The following is a 15,925-nucleotide window of genomic DNA, read 5'->3' as shown; positions in this document are numbered from 1 at the left end:
TTCCACAGCTTAAAGAAATCTGGAGTGTTAATCAGGGGATACTCAACAGATAAATATATTTTTACATATATGCGTGTTTGTACTTTCGCAGGCTGCGCACGCCTATGAGTCAGATCCTTGTTGCTCCCAGTGGCTTTAAGTGCAAATTCAATTTTAATAAGGCCCTGCATACACAAGCACTTTGTACTCTAGGAATGGCCTGGATTGGGAAGCATAAGAGGTTGCCGCTACAGAAGCTAAAGTCTGCTTTCCTATCAGTGCCACACAGGATGGAACTCGTGTGTACTGTCATTTGTCTTAAGGCTGGGTTCACACCTAGGCGTATCGAATATGTGTGTTTGTCGCGCGTTTCATGTCACGCGGTTTACACGACAAACGCGCGTTTCCGAGGGCTACCTGGCTGTATCCCAATGGATACGCACGACAAAAACGCCCCAAAGAAGCTCCTGTACTTCTTTGGACATAGGGCGTTTTGTAGCGCGTTCATACGGCCTGTAATACGCCCAGGTGTGAACCATACCCATAGGAAATAATGGGATTTCTGTGTTTGAGCGTTTTGCAGAGCGTAGGAACGCGCTACAAAACACCCAGGTGTGAACCGGGCCTTCTACACTGTCTCATTCCCAAGCATGAGGCTTAACAGCCATGATCAGGATTTGAAAACATCCCATTTAGTAGTCCGTCTCTAAAGGACCAGAAACATAAAGCCTGTGACACACTGCATGCAAAAGCCGTGCAGAGCAAAACAAAGCGGTCAGGCACGGAGGTTCCCATGCAGCGCGGCCAGATGAAGGATTGCATCTTCTGCCATCGGCTTGCGCGTAATAACCAAATGGACTTCGCATCATGACATACACGAGCCGATTGGCTGAAGATAACATTTTTCATCTAGGTACGCTCAGCTATGCAAGCTATCGCAAGCTGACACGCAAGAGTGAAATGATGCGCCACTGCTCCGCCCTCCTTTGCGTCCAATGTGTCACAGCCTTAAGTATCACCCACTGGTTAGTAATACAGTAAACTCCCCGTCATCCATGGGCGTTGGTAGATTCCGGATAAATGTAGTTTTTGGTTGCTTGAGAGTTACTATTAAAAATAGGTCTAACTAATGCCATACCCCATACTATACCATACCATAAACTCTGCATTGACTTCTGTAAGATTATAGCTGGCGTGTGGGTGCTTCTGCACATGTACGTAGGCCTGTCTTCCGCATTTGCAGGAAACATGCGCTAATGCGCATGCAATGGAAAATGTGCGCAAAGACGCATTTGGCCCTACTTAAACCTGATAGCCCTATGGATCATTGCTGAATGGTCTTTCAGCTTCTGTGTATGGTTCTGTTCTTCTGCCTGTTCTAGTGTTCTCTTGCCTTGATCCGGATCTCCTTCGACTATGCCTGACTGCTGCCTGCCCCTGACCTCTACTTGCTCCCCGACTATTCTTCTGCCTGCCGATTTTGTACTTCGTTGCCCGAGTGGTGTTGACCCTGGGCTATCTGACTCCATCTTGCTCCAGCAGTATTCCTTGTTGTCCTGTCAGCTGCATCCAGACCTGCTTCCTGCTACCTTGGAGACCAGCTTTGGGACTTACCCAGGCACAGTGCCCTACACCCTCTGGCACTGTTGCTGCTCTCTGTCCTATCACTCCCTGTCTCCACTCTCAGGGGTGTGGGACAAGAGTTGCAAAGGAGGCCTCCTCAACTACTCGGTTCTCTACCAGGTATGTGATAACTTCATATTAATATTGAAATGCAGTAATCAAAAGCAAATTAAGACCAACAGACACACTTAAAACAAATTAAGGTATAATCAAACACTCTTTTTTTGCATATATCTACTGTCTGACCAAATGTCCAATTCAGGAGGGATCTTGATATGTCCAGATTAGTTTGATCATCTCTGCTACTGGCAACTACAGATTTAAATATACCAGAAATAGGTCATAATTTCCTACATCATAGAATAAATATACAGTCTAATAATAATAAAAAAAAAGATCATGTATAGTGGAATACTCACATTTGAATTCCACACCACATATTCACCTTGAGGCTGACATTTTATTAAGACAGCCTTGTTAGTGGCCTTATCCAACTCATACATGGCCATCCAGTGTCCCGGAGGCTCAAGACTGATTTGTATTTCTATCTTTTATGAAATCTTAATAGGGACTTCTTAATAAAAAAAAAAAAAGGTAGAAACAAAACTATATCCTTGACACTTTGAAATGTCTTGTAGTCGAATAATTTCCACCTATAAATATCCGTTTTCACTATTTATGAGATGGTTATTCTTGTGTACAATTTATTATTAAGATATCAGTTACATCAATTGCACATAATTACATAAAAGATTGAAGCTGTCTATACTCTACTTTAGCAGATGTGTTATACTCCCCTGTCTAAGCTGCAGGTGCCCGGCTTCAACAGATTTATCTAACATGATTGATTGACAATGAAATCTGACCAATATGGGCATTTGGTGCAGGTTATAATCAAGTCCTATAGGCGGTCTCAAAAACATATATAAGCAAAGATGTGACCCCTTCATGCTACAGAATCCTGTTTAATACATGTCAAGATATTGGCAGACCTCAAAGTTTGAGGACATACCCATAGCAATGGTTATCAGAGAAGGGAAATTAGTATTTATGTAAAAAGCCAAAAACCACCCTTTCTGGTTGCACTACAATATTAGGTTTTGCAGCAGTTCATCACACTTGAATTTCTATGCGCCAAACTGCAATAAAGAGTTACATATAAAAACCGTACAAGAATAAATGAGATTTGTAAGATACTAGAAAATATTATTTTATAAATGTATGTCTTTCTTTCAAGAAAGTAACAAAATGCATGTTGCAAAAAAATATGTGTGTTCAGGAGTAGCTTTCAGCGACCAAACCCAAGGGATCTTATATGGCTGACAAAAGACACAAATCAAAATATTGCACTGTAAACCAGTAATGTGACTACTCAGCAGCAGCCAGAAGCAGGCTAGAGCTGACAGTAACAAATGCAGCCTGATCACAAATGTGATGATTAATGTCAGCTAGAGAGGGAGAACCAACACACCACTGGACAGGGACCATAAGCCTTGGAAATGCATGGACTAATATCATGAGTACCACGTAACTATATCAAAGGCTGAGCTGACTTTTAGTCTAAAGCTAATGAAATGGCTGGATTCGGTGGCCTGAACCAGAACAAAGGAGAAAACTGCTCCAAGCTAATAATGTAAATTTTTAATAGAATTTAGTATACTAAGTTTACTTGTGTTTAGTGAATTTTTACTTCTGTGATCTGTGTGAACAACCTACTTGATTCACCATCCACCTTCAAGTAGTATTAAACTCTCAAACTTTTTTTCAATAATGAATCCGGATCAAACAAATATACATTGCTCAGCAAAGTAGTTCTATAAGTTTGCCAAATCACTTACAGTCATCATGTTTCCAAACAGCTGGCTCCAACTCTCTCAGCTCGATTTCCCTGAACTTGCCGTCCAGCACAAGATTAAAAGAAACAGCACAGTCTGCAGCCGCTGCCCATCTACTAGCTTGGAAAAGGGTGAAGGGAGGAAGCAGAGGAGCAGGGGGGAGGAGAGTGGGTTTCCTTGCTGTGCCTGTGTGTTTGTGGAGACACACACAGCTTACTAGCACACACAAGGGTGTCTCCATAGGACTCTGCAAAGGAAAGGAGCCACCCTAAAACAGGATATCAGAGCCACTGTTCAGGGGACCAGCCGATTCTGCAGGAAACGTTTTAAACATCAAGGAGTAGCGTCCATTGTAAGAGATTTCATCAGCATTTGAAATAGCATAAAAAAACCTTATGACTTTAAAATCACTTTAAACATTGAGAATGGAGCAATCTCCATGGCTGGCTATTGTATTCAGAGGTACCTGCAGATTTCTGAATGCCCAGTGACTGCATCTGATAACTGTTCAGCCGATAATTTTCCACCCGGCTCAGTCAATACTTAAAACAACTTTTGTCCTGCAGAAATCGGAGGCCCTTAATCTCATAGTCCCGGCACACTCCATGTCAGGCTTACAGTCGGCTTTTCCTTTTCGGTGGTCATCCTCATACATTACCTACCTAGGGCGGTCCGGCGCCACCTAGCCAGGTGGTCAGACGACCACTCTCTTGGTTCGGGAGGAACAGTGTCCTGAAGATGAATGTCTTTCTGAGGTTGCTCTACCTACTACAGACTCTACCTTTACGGATTCCGATATCGTTCCTAAAATCAGTCCGCCGGGTATTTGCATCCTTTCTCTGGGCAAACGGAGCACACAGACTGAACAAGACCATCCTGGCATTACCCAAAACTCAGGGGAGGATTGGATTCCCAGACCCCGTACGGTACCACATGGCTGTATATATGGCACGAGCCTTTGAGTAGAGTAATGTCTCCTCTGATAAACGATGGCTGCACCTGGAACGAGCCTACTCCCCCTTGCCGTTGACAGGTCTACTCTGGACGTCGAAGACCCTCCCCTGGGAAGCCCTGCAGCATCCGCTGCCGGGTAACACTATTCATGTCCTCAGGAAGGCGCCCGGTGTACTTTCTACAGGCGCAACTCCGTCGATGATGGCTCCGGTAATCAGAGACCCGACCTTTATACCTGGCCTGGAAGAAAAATAATTTGCCCATCTTCTGGCTTCCAACAAGTTCCGTGTAGCCCACTTTTGGCCCGCTCAGGACTACATGTGTTTAGAAAAGCTTTCTGCCTTGGTAACTCCCCCCCTGTCGAGATAGCAGACCTTACAGCTTCAACACTTTCTTGCAAGTTTGCTTGGCTCGGTCGCTCCACGAGCGGACCTTACGCCGTTTGAGATATGTTTGACGGGAGAGGTTGTTGACCACGGCCTGTCCAAAGCTCATGCGCTCTTGGCTCATCCACCAGAGCGCATGAGCGCCTGAGTTTCTGGCTAAGTGGGAGAGAGATTTGGGAGCTACCTTTATTCAGGAGCAGAGGGATACTATCCTGCACTTCGCCCACAAGGCCTCTCTGGCCAGCTCTGTGCAGGAAATGGGATATAAAATCCTTACAAGGTGGTACCTAGTCCTTACCACACTCCATAGGATGTTTCCTCAATCCTCCCCTAACTGCTGGAGATCTGGTACTGGAAGGGGCTCCATCCTTCATATCTTTTGGTCTTGCCCACGCCTCAGAGAGTTTTGGGATGCGGTCTTTAGAATTGTCGAACGACTTACACTGCTCTCATTAACTGATAATCCTGCAGCAGTCTTACTTCACCTGTCCCCGCTCTCCAGGACCCGTAGGTCGCAGGTCTCTCCTAATACACCTTCTCAATGCAGCCAATCTTGGTTCGGGAGGAACAGTGTCCTGAAGATGAATGTCTTTCTGAGGTTGCTCTACCTACTACAGACTCTACCTTTACGGATTCCGATATCGTTCCTAAAATCAGTCCGCCGGGTATTTGCATCCTTTCTCTGGGCAAACGGAGCACACAGACTGAACAAGACCATCCTGGCATTACCCAAAACTCAGGGGAGGATTGGATTCCCAGACCCCGTACGGTACCACATGGCTGTATATATGGCACGAGCCTTTGAGTAGAGTAATGTCTCCTCTGATAAACGATGGCTGCACCTGGAACGAGCCTACTCCCCCTTGCCGTTGACAGGTCTACTCTGGACGTCGAAGACCCTCCCCTGGGAAGCCCTGCAGCATCCGCTGCCGGGTAACACTATTCATGTCCTCAGGAAGGCGCCCGGTGTACTTTCTACAGGCGCAACTCCGTCGATGATGGCTCCGGTAATCAGAGACCCGACCTTTATACCTGGCCTGGAAGAAAAATAATTTGCCCATCTTCTGGCTTCCAACAAGTTCCGTGTAGCCCACTTTTGGCCCGCTCAGGACTACATGTGTTTAGAAAAGCTTTCTGCCTTGGTAACTCCCCCCCTGTCGAGATAGCAGACCTTACAGCTTCAACACTTTCTTGCAAGTTTGCTTGGCTCGGTCGCTCCACGAGCGGACCTTACGCCGTTTGAGATATGTTTGACGGGAGAGGTTGTTGACCACGGCCTGTCCAAAGCTCATGCGCTCTTGGCTCATCCACCAGAGCGCATGAGCGCCTGAGTTTCTGGCTAAGTGGGAGAGAGATTTGGGAGCTACCTTTATTCAGGAGCAGAGGGATACTATCCTGCACTTCGCCCACAAGGCCTCTCTGGCCAGCTCTGTGCAGGAAATGGGATATAAAATCCTTACAAGGTGGTACCTAGTCCTTACCACACTCCATAGGATGTTTCCTCAATCCTCCCCTAACTGCTGGAGATCTGGTACTGGAAGGGGCTCCATCCTTCATATCTTTTGGTCTTGCCCACGCCTCAGAGAGTTTTGGGATGCGGTCTTTAGAATTGTCGAACGACTTACACTGCTCTCATTAACTGATAATCCTGCAGCAGTCTTACTTCACCTGTCCCCGCTCTCCAGGACCCGTAGGTCGCAGGTCTCTCCTAATACACCTTCTCAATGCAGCCAAGGCCTGTGTACCCTTGTGTTGGAGAAGTGCAGACCCACCATCACTTGGACTTTGGCTCAAAAAGGTAGACGATATCCGAGTGATGGAGGAAATGACAGCTTGATCAGTTCCTATACCCATGTGTCTGTAACCTACCCCTTTGTCGGACCTGGTGCATGTATCTGTAGCTTTAATGGCCTCTGTTGGTCCTCTCTGATCCTTTTTTCTTACCTCGCTTCCTTCATCTGTCACTTTAATCCCTCTTCTCAGGAGATTTTATTTTTGTTCTTGTACGCGTGTCCTCATGGAGCCTAGCTGCTCCTCAAAATGTGCGTTTTGCTTTTGCAGACTGTGCACGAGACCTCACACTAAATACTAAAATATGTTATAATGTGTAAGGTGCCCGTAATTTACTGGATGCAAGATCACTGCCTATGTGACCCCTACGTATAACTGTTGTGGGCTTTATGTGCCCTATCTCAGGTAGTCCTTATATTGCCAACAACGCCTTGACTCTGTATGTAGGTCTACTGCATCTGTCCTTTTCTGATTGATTGTAACATTGCAAACTTTAAAATAAAGAATTTATTTTTAAAAAAAAAACAACTTTTGTCGAGCTGGGTGGTGCTGAAAGGGCCACCTATGGCTGGAGTCATGCAAAGCCAGCTTAACAGCCTGAGGGATCATGTACATGCTTTTGTTTTCTGAGCTGTCTTTCCCCATACAAGCCCATGCTTGTGCAAAAGCAAATCAAAAGCAGCTCAATGCAACTCCACGTGACAGCAATTCAAAGCACCTTAGTTCAAACTATGTTGCATATGAGTCTATATAGCCCATCAATGCCACCTCTAAATCTGATAATGAAGACACAGCAAGGCAATGTGTACCAATTTAGAACTTCAGGCTCATATGCTAAAAGCCCAGTTACATGAATTAGTATAATAACATGATAAAATTAATTGTTGTTAAACCACTGCATATAGTTAAACACACAGAGATCAATACAAAGAACAAATATGGTCATTGTTGTGTCATTTATAACTGTAAATGTTATGCAGCAGAAACTGCAACTATGCTAAAACTATATCATACACTCAGTTGTACATAACTTGCTGCAGGTAATTTCAAAAAAGCTTCTCAAGGTACTTCTAAGCAGGGCTGCGGGCTCCGGCCACATGATTCTGTATTGTGTAAGGCCTTCCTACAGATGGGTGGGAAACCCAATTTCTGCAAGCTCAGTTTCAAGATACTAGAATTATTTAGCTAGCAGGGCTGGCAGGTGCAAAGATAAAGACCACATTGAAACCGGGAGCAACTCAGAAAATAGACTGTAACCCCTGAGGGAATTTAAATATACATTTTTATGTTTACAGGAATGTACCCTTAAGCTTAACTCTATGCAAACAGCTAAATACAACTGAAATACACATTAAGAAACTGCTTCAAATGCCAAAACCTTGTAATTGTGCTCACACAATCTGCTAGCCCATATATCCCTGCCAGATAGTAGAGCCAAGTTGGTGACCTAAAGTGCTCTACTACAGTTACGCCATACAGAGTGGTCACCAACCTGCCCCCAGCCTGTGACTGGACAATGAAAGAGAAGTAGCTAACTGATTAGGTGTTCACCTGCTCTTTCCTGCAGACACGTGCAAATCGTTGACTGACATCACTGTTCAAAACGATAGAACCAGCTATGGCTGATAGCATTGCCACTTCCTCTCCCAGTCTGAATGCTACTATGCAGAATAATGCAAGAAGCATATATCAGGACAGAGTCAGATGCTTATGCCGGTTCTATACACAAACACATGTAACTATAATTATTGATGTGTTTTATATCTATCTGCAGTTTAGTGTTCAAACAAAAAATAAGCATTAGATAAATTATTCATGTGTTATAGAAAGTACCTTCATTATCTAAAGCTGCCTGGTCCTCCCTATGTCCGGTTAACACATGAGGTAGAGCATTTAAACTCATACTGGGTAAAAGTGATGAAATTACTGGATAAATTAACATATATTTCTCCATAATGTAAACAATAATTTGTATTGTAAACATAATAACTATTATTTCAGCACAATACTATTCGTACAAGTTTCTCCCATGATGTTAAAATATTAGCAGAAGACATTGTCGGCAATGTTTAATGTGTCAATCCTGAAGAAAAGAAAACAGATGTTCTTGTTCCTGGATTTGGCACTAACAGCATGAAGATGCATAATTAGTTGGGTACGCATCTTGAAAATATGCCATCAGGGAATGTTTGATATGTAATGGAACGCAGAGAATCCTAATATACCCACCATCACTACTGAGTGCACCTCCACTTCAGATGACCTGTCGGGACGTATTTATTTTATACTCCCCAAAGGACACAGTAATCAAAAGTTGTAAGTAGCTAAAACAATTGTGACATAGGATGTGTATTACATGATCCTTAAATAACCACGTGCAAGATCATGTCCATGATCCACTTGTTTATGACATCCTAACCGAAGAATTGTGACCATTTCTCAAGTGCTTTACTAGCTGAAACATCGATTGTATTTCCTTTCTGTATATTATACACTATTAGGAATACATTTAAATAGCCATATAGATTCTGTACAGTAAAAACACACAGGGATGGTGTGCAGGTTACTGCATGTGAGCTATGCTTTTCTGAGACTGGGTTGATTTACTAAATATGCTGTTCACTATGCAAGGGCATTTTCCCATCAAGCTGGCCATACACTGGTAGATGTTCATATGAACATTCATATGAAAAATCTTGATAATGCCATCAAAGACTTGACGAATGTCATTCCTAATTTAGTTTTGGTTTTAACATTTGATTTTGGGATGATTGTAGTTCCCAAAACGAAAAAAGTTTTGGTTTATTCGAGAAAAAAAAAAAAACTTCCCATCCTACTCCTTCGATTTTTTATGTCACTACGGTTGAAAACGGCCATCAATTTGACCCCATTACCTATACATAAACTGAACAAATGCTTTGTTTTAACAATTCTTTTAACAAAATTCTTCTGGTGCATGGCCAGTTTTAGCGAACTGAATCTGGCAGGAATTAACTTTGCAAAGAATACCCAATCATGTGCAGGGAAAAAAAAAGTGTTTTTGCTTGCACATGAGTGGATGATGGAAGTCAGCAGAGCTTCACCTCATCCAGCAACCGGCACCACACCTTTATGTGCTTTTATTATGCATAATATATACACCGATCAGCCATAATATTATGACCACCCGCCTAATATTGAGTAGGTCCCCCTTTTGCCACCAAAACAGCCGTGACCTGTCGAGGCATGGACTCCACTAGATCTCAGAATGCTGAGGTATCGGGCACCAAGCCGTCAGTAGTAGATCCTTTCAGTCCTGTGAGTTGCGAGGTGGGACTCCATGGATCAGACTTGTTTCTCAAGCAAATGCCACAGATGCTCGATTGGATTGAGAGCTGGAAAATTTGGAGGCAAAGTCAACACTTCAAAGTCGTTTTTGTGTTCCTCAAACCATTCTTGAACCATTTTTTCCATTCAAAAGGTTTTATTGAAATGCAAGATGTGAACACATCCGAAACAAGTAGAGTTGAAACCATAATAATATTGGTACATACAATTATTGAACCATTTTTGCTATGTGGCAGGGTGCAGTATCCTGCTGAAAGAGGCCAATGCCATCATGGAATAGTTTCAATGAAGGGGTGCACTTGGTCAGCAACCATGTTTAGTTAGGTGGTACATGTCAAAGTAACATCCATATGAATAGCAGGACCCCAGCAGAACATTGCCCAAAGCATCACACTGCCTCTGCCGACTTGTTTTCTTCCCATAGTGCATCCAGATGCCATCTCTTCCCCATGTAGGCAACACACATGCACCTTTTTACATCTCATCCACGTGTAATGATTTCCCATAGAGGTCCACTCATCCATTTTCCTGTCTGACTTTAGCACTCCCTGTTCTAGTCCTCTTGTCCTCCTCAAGCACCTCTCCTTACTGGTCATCTTGTCTTCCTCCAGCACCCCCCTTTATTGGTCCTCTTGTGCTCCTCCAGCACCCCTCTTTACTGGTCCTCTTGTGCTCATCCAACACCCCCATTTACTGGTCCTCTTGTTCATCTGCAGCACCCCCATTTACTGGTCCTCTTGTTCTTCTGCAGCACCCCCATTTACTGGTCCTCTTGTTCTCCTGCAGCACCCCCATTTACTGGTCCTCTTTCTTTACAGGTCCAATTGTCTGCATCAAGCACCTCTCTGTACTGCTACTCTAATCAGCCTTCAGCAGAATTGGTTATCTGGACCTTCAGAGGCACTCTACTGTTACTCTTATGCTCCTCCAATGTTTTTGTACAGCTCCTCTCATCCTTCTCTAGCACCAGCAAGCCTGCAATAGGCCACACCCTAAAAACACTGACCTTCTCACTACACCCTAATTTGGTACTCTCGCTCCCCCTCTAAAATCTGAAGCTCAAATGGATTCAAAAGCACCTAGGTATATTAATGTGTATAAATATGTACCAGCCGTGCCATTAAAATTGAAAAGGAATTCTGTGCCAGTAACTATTAATTACCACCCCAGTCCACGTTGTTCTATTTCTCAATTTCTCCTTTTAAAAGCTGGGCTCCACAGGCCTAAACATTCTAACCATTTCAAGAACTTAATTATTTCATTCATGGCAAGAAAGAGGTACTATCAATTTGATTTGATCAAATAGACATGTACCGTTCATGTAAAGGCTGAATTTGTATAAAAGATCATCTAACTTTGAAGTGTATACCAGGGCAAAATAAAAAAACAATAAAAACATATCCAGTACATCTCTGCAACCCTTTCTCTCCCCCTTTCTGCTCTGGCTATGGAATGTCCCTCTGTGTCCTCACATCTAATGCAGGTCAGTGGATCAACATTAGACGTGATGACATCAGTGGTCCTTAGACTGCTGGAGCACAGAGAAGAAGAGGCTGTGTGGATTAGTCTAGCAGTCTGGAGGGAGCCAGCAGGACCAAGTATCAGGTAAGTGTATCTTCTTTATTTGAGCCTCCATAACAGAATGAGCAGTTAACCCTTGCAGTTGCAGAGGAAGCCCTACTGCAATGGCAAGGTTTTTCTTTGCCTGGATTTCTTCTTCAAGTACAGAGAAATACCTGTTGATTTCCCAAAATGTGCTCAACTCTTAATTTCCTGCTGTTGGCTCACACTATACAGCATTGTGTAAAGTGGAGTTTGCAGAATATGCTGTCAGCCCTGCCCAGTTGCCTTTTGCTAAATTACTGAATCTATCCCGATCTCTACATCGCCACAACATAGAAATAACACCGGAAGAGTGCACAGAACACAAGGCATCACTACAAAGAGTTAGGTAAGGAATACAATACTGAATACAATTATGCATGTTTACCAGAATTTAGCTTTAACTCACCAATAAATGTAATGAATGATTTTTTAGGGATAACTACTCCAAAAATAATACACCCTATCAGAAACCAAGCAGCCATCCCTGAAACTGGTTCCCAACATTTATACACCCCCATGGTGCATTAACCATTTATTGTCAGCAATCTTTCACAGCTGCATTAACAATGACAGATTAGAACAAACTTCCTTTATTACTCACTAGCCGTAATGCCAATTCAGCTGCCAACAGATTAAGCCCCCGACACTTGGAGCCGCTATAAAGTGTATTGACTTTAAAGAGCAGATAGCAACTGTTCACATTCAGCTGGAACAAAACGAGATCCCTTGATACCGTTAGTCATGGCAGCAATGAATGATTCTGGAGCTGATTAAAAGGCATTCATAATGCAGTTTGTACTCACTTTCATTAGGCTTTGAAAGAAATGCTTCAAGCAGGTAACATGCTGTATGGTGGCAGTTTACATTCCATCTTGCTCTGGTGTAGATTTCCTTCAGGCACAGGCAATGTGATTGCACACTGTGTTTTCTTATGACAAATCTGAAATGATCAATAAAATATGTTATACACTCTTGGTTACAGAAATAATATTCTCTGATGCAATTTAGAGAAAGTGACCTCTTGCAAAGCACACAAACAAAGGAAAAATCATCTAAAATAATGCAAATAACAGACCGTTACTAATGAGTGTATTAGTTCTGAGTGGAGACAACATTTTTGTAATATGCACTGATCAGCCATAACATTATGCAGGTGATATGAAGAACATTAATTATTTGTTACAGTGGCACCTGGAAGTGGGTGGGATATATTAGTCAACTAGTAAACATTTTGTCCCTGAAGTTGTGTTGGAAGCAGAAAAAAGGGTCAAGAGTAAGAATTTGAGCGACTTTGACAAGGTCCAAATTGTGATGTCTACATGACAGTGTCAGAGTAACTCCAAAACTGCCGCTCTTGTGGGATGTTATCGGTCTGCAGTGGTCAGGACCTTCCAAAAGTGGTCCAAGGAAAGAATACCCCCCTCCCAACAAACCCCACTTATCAGTCTTTACCTTCCAACTTAATGCTGAGAACCACAGGCAAACAGCTTAATAAACTGTGGAACTGTTCTACCAGCCTTAAAAGAGGAACTCCAGGATCTAACAAAACTAACTCCAGGATCTAACAAAACTAACCCTTCCAGTGGGGCTATCCCCGCACGGCAAGGGTTAACTGCTCATTTTGGTCTAGAGGCTGGATTAAAGAAGATGCACTCTCCTGATCTTCAATACCATTAAACTGCTAGACTGGTCCCTGCAGCCTCTTCTCCCTAGGCTCCAATGGCCTAAGCCCCACTGACATAATCAAGTCTAAAGGTGCCCATACACTGTACGATTCTCGTACGAGAATCGCGGAAAATCCCGCGATCGTACGAGAATCGTACAGTGTATGGAAGGCGTGCGACCGTTTCTACTGTACGGTCGCACGCGCACACTGCCTGTTCTGCATTGCGGTCATCGGAAGCCCGCCCCTCAGCGGGGCGGACTTGCGAAGATTGCAAGTACGATCTGACCGTCCAAGGTGGGCAGATCGTACGAGCTTTCAATAAGCATACGACCATCGCAAGACAAAAGTCTTGCGATGGTCGTAAGGTGTATGGGCACCTTAATACTGTACAGTCCATTCACCAGCTTTAGATGTGAGGCGCCAAGGGACATACCAAAGCCAGAGAGGAGGGGGGAGAGAGAGAGCTGAGCGCTGACTGCAGCAGGGCCAAGGATCAGGTGAGCATATCTTCTGTATTCTGGCCCCTAGACCAAAACGAGCAGTTAACCCTTGCAGTGCAGTCCCTTTTATTATCAATTATACAGTTTTGCCAGTCTTGTTATCCAGACTCCCTGTTTGACAGCATAGCCAGGTCGGCGACCTGACTTTCTCCACAATCCATTAGAGTTTAGTCACTGACCCAACGCTAGCTTGGCTGACTTGCTCTTGCTGGGGTCATCTGGGCAGCCTGCCAGGCAGCCATTTGAGGACCACAAAGCACCTCCTCTCACAAGTACCGCCTCCCTCCCGCCAAAGACACCAGCGCGGAAATACCATAGCGCCGACTACCTGAGGGCAGGAGAGAGACCAGACACGGATCCCCCCCACATAGCACCGACCACCTGAGAGCATGAGAGAGACCAGGCACGGACTACCCCCATAGCGTCAGCTACCAGAAGGCCATGAGAGACCAAATACAGAACACCCCACGCAGCACGGAATACCAGAAGGCCACGAGAGAGACGGAGGGACACGAGAGAGGTGGGCACATGTGAGTGAGGATGGATGAGTTTCCTTTTTCCCCCCCATTTGCTTACCATGGGCTAAAAAGAAAATAGCACTGCGCTTCAAACTCCTAAAATGTGGGAAAAATAGTATGAAATGTGAAATTGTCACAAAGTGATAAACAATTTTGTGTCATACACAACACCTGTGTTGCACAATGCCTGTGCTGATGATAATTGTGACAATTTTCATACTATTTTTCTCACATTTTAGGAATATTTTTTTGAGTTTGAAGCGCAGTGCTATTTTCTTTTTTTCTATTTTGGATGTACTCACCTATTAAGCACAGCTGCTCTTGGAGTGTTATTTAATTCCTAGCACAGTTTTTTTCTATCTAACCTTAGTATGGGCTGCCTGGTTCATGTGCATATAGATATACAGGCACAGGAATGTTATACAGTCAGAGACTATCATATGCGGTGCGGTGGCTAGAGGATGAAGTGAATGGACTATATCCCATATGAGTGCTCTGTAAGGTTTGTAAAGATTAACATATGGCTGTTGTTTTCGGATGGGAGTTAAACACTTGCACTGAGTAGCGGAGTTTGTCCTATCAATTACATGAATGACTGGTTGCCATATGGAGGATGGCAATTTACTCACTAGAACAGCTTTTTTATTTTTTCCAAACAGTCTTCCGAGTTACAGTTCTTCATAATTATAAAGAAACTGCTCTAAAATCATTAGTCTGTATTGTTTTAGAAAAAAATGTCACGTCCCTTTAAGAAAAAGTATCGGTAATTGGTATTATCGAGTACCTGAGGGAAAGTACTGTACTTGTTCTTGAAAAAATTGTATTAGGACATCCCTAGTTAAAACTTTGAAAATGCATGCTACATGTGTTTTTCATGTACTCCTTTTGAAGCCTATGGGGTTAAAACTGCACCAAAAGAAGCACCTGCACCTTGCACAGCAGCACAACGCATAGGTTTGAATGGGCACCATAGAAAATTATGGATTCTTTTGTTGTTCATCATCAGCCAGTGTCGCTTTAAACTGCACAGGTATGAAGTAGGTATTCACCCTTCTGGAAACACATTAGTGCCTCAGAAAATAACCTTCATAGGGTACAATGATTGGCTGCTGTGGGTGAAGCCACATCATGTGTCAGCTTGCTTTAGTAAAGTCAGGACAGTGAATCTGGTTTCTGATTTTTTGCCAATGCTGGACTGTTGAAATTCTGTTTGCTTTTTTCAAATAAAGGCCACAATATATCGAATGCAGAAAACTGTGACCAACACGGTCAGTGTGAAAGTAGAAGTAAATTCTCGATTGTTTTTTTCTATAATGAATCCAGATCAAACATTTGTAGACCAAGATCAAATCATAAATTGCTCAGCAAAAGTATTTATATTTTTGCCCAAGCACTTACAGTCATCATGTTTCAACACATCTCTAACTCTTAGCTTCACTTCCCTGAAATTCCTCTCCAGCACAAGATTACAGGCTGACAACAGAGCACAGTCTCCAATGGCTGTCCATCTACTATAGCTTGAAGAAGAGAGGAGCAGGGGGAGGGAGAAGGAAGGAAGGAAGGAAGGAAGGAAGGAAGGAAGGAAGGAAGGAAAGAAAGAAGGAAAGAAAGAAAGAAAGAAAGAAAGAAAGAAAGAAAGAAAGAAAGAAAGAAAGAAAGGAAGGAGCCTAGTAATAGAAAAAAAATTTATATAAGATGTCAAAAAAGACAAAAACGCAGTATTGCAGTGTGCAATGATACC

General features: G+C 43.3%; 1 protein-coding gene across 1 annotated transcript in view; it reads right to left on the bottom strand.

Annotated features, from left to right (window-relative positions):
* The window catches only part of OTUD7A (OTU deubiquitinase 7A), a 117,968-nt gene extending 105,602 nt beyond the window's left edge, over positions 1-12,366 (bottom strand). Inside the window, exon 1 of the mRNA XM_018552276.1 lies at positions 12,304-12,366. The gene's annotated coding sequence lies outside the window, so the exon portion shown is untranslated. The remainder of the gene's footprint in view (positions 1-12,303) is intronic.
* Positions 12,367-15,925: the final 3,559 nt, after the last annotated feature.

Source organism: Nanorana parkeri, unplaced genomic scaffold (genome assembly GCF_000935625.1).
Source record: "Nanorana parkeri isolate BGI_ZX_2015 unplaced genomic scaffold, ASM93562v1 scaffold82, whole genome shotgun sequence".
NCBI classification, from domain to species: Eukaryota; Metazoa; Chordata; class Amphibia; order Anura; family Dicroglossidae; genus Nanorana; species Nanorana parkeri.
The sequence above is the reverse complement of the archived record's forward strand: the minus strand, read 5'-3'. Positions and strand labels throughout refer to the sequence as shown.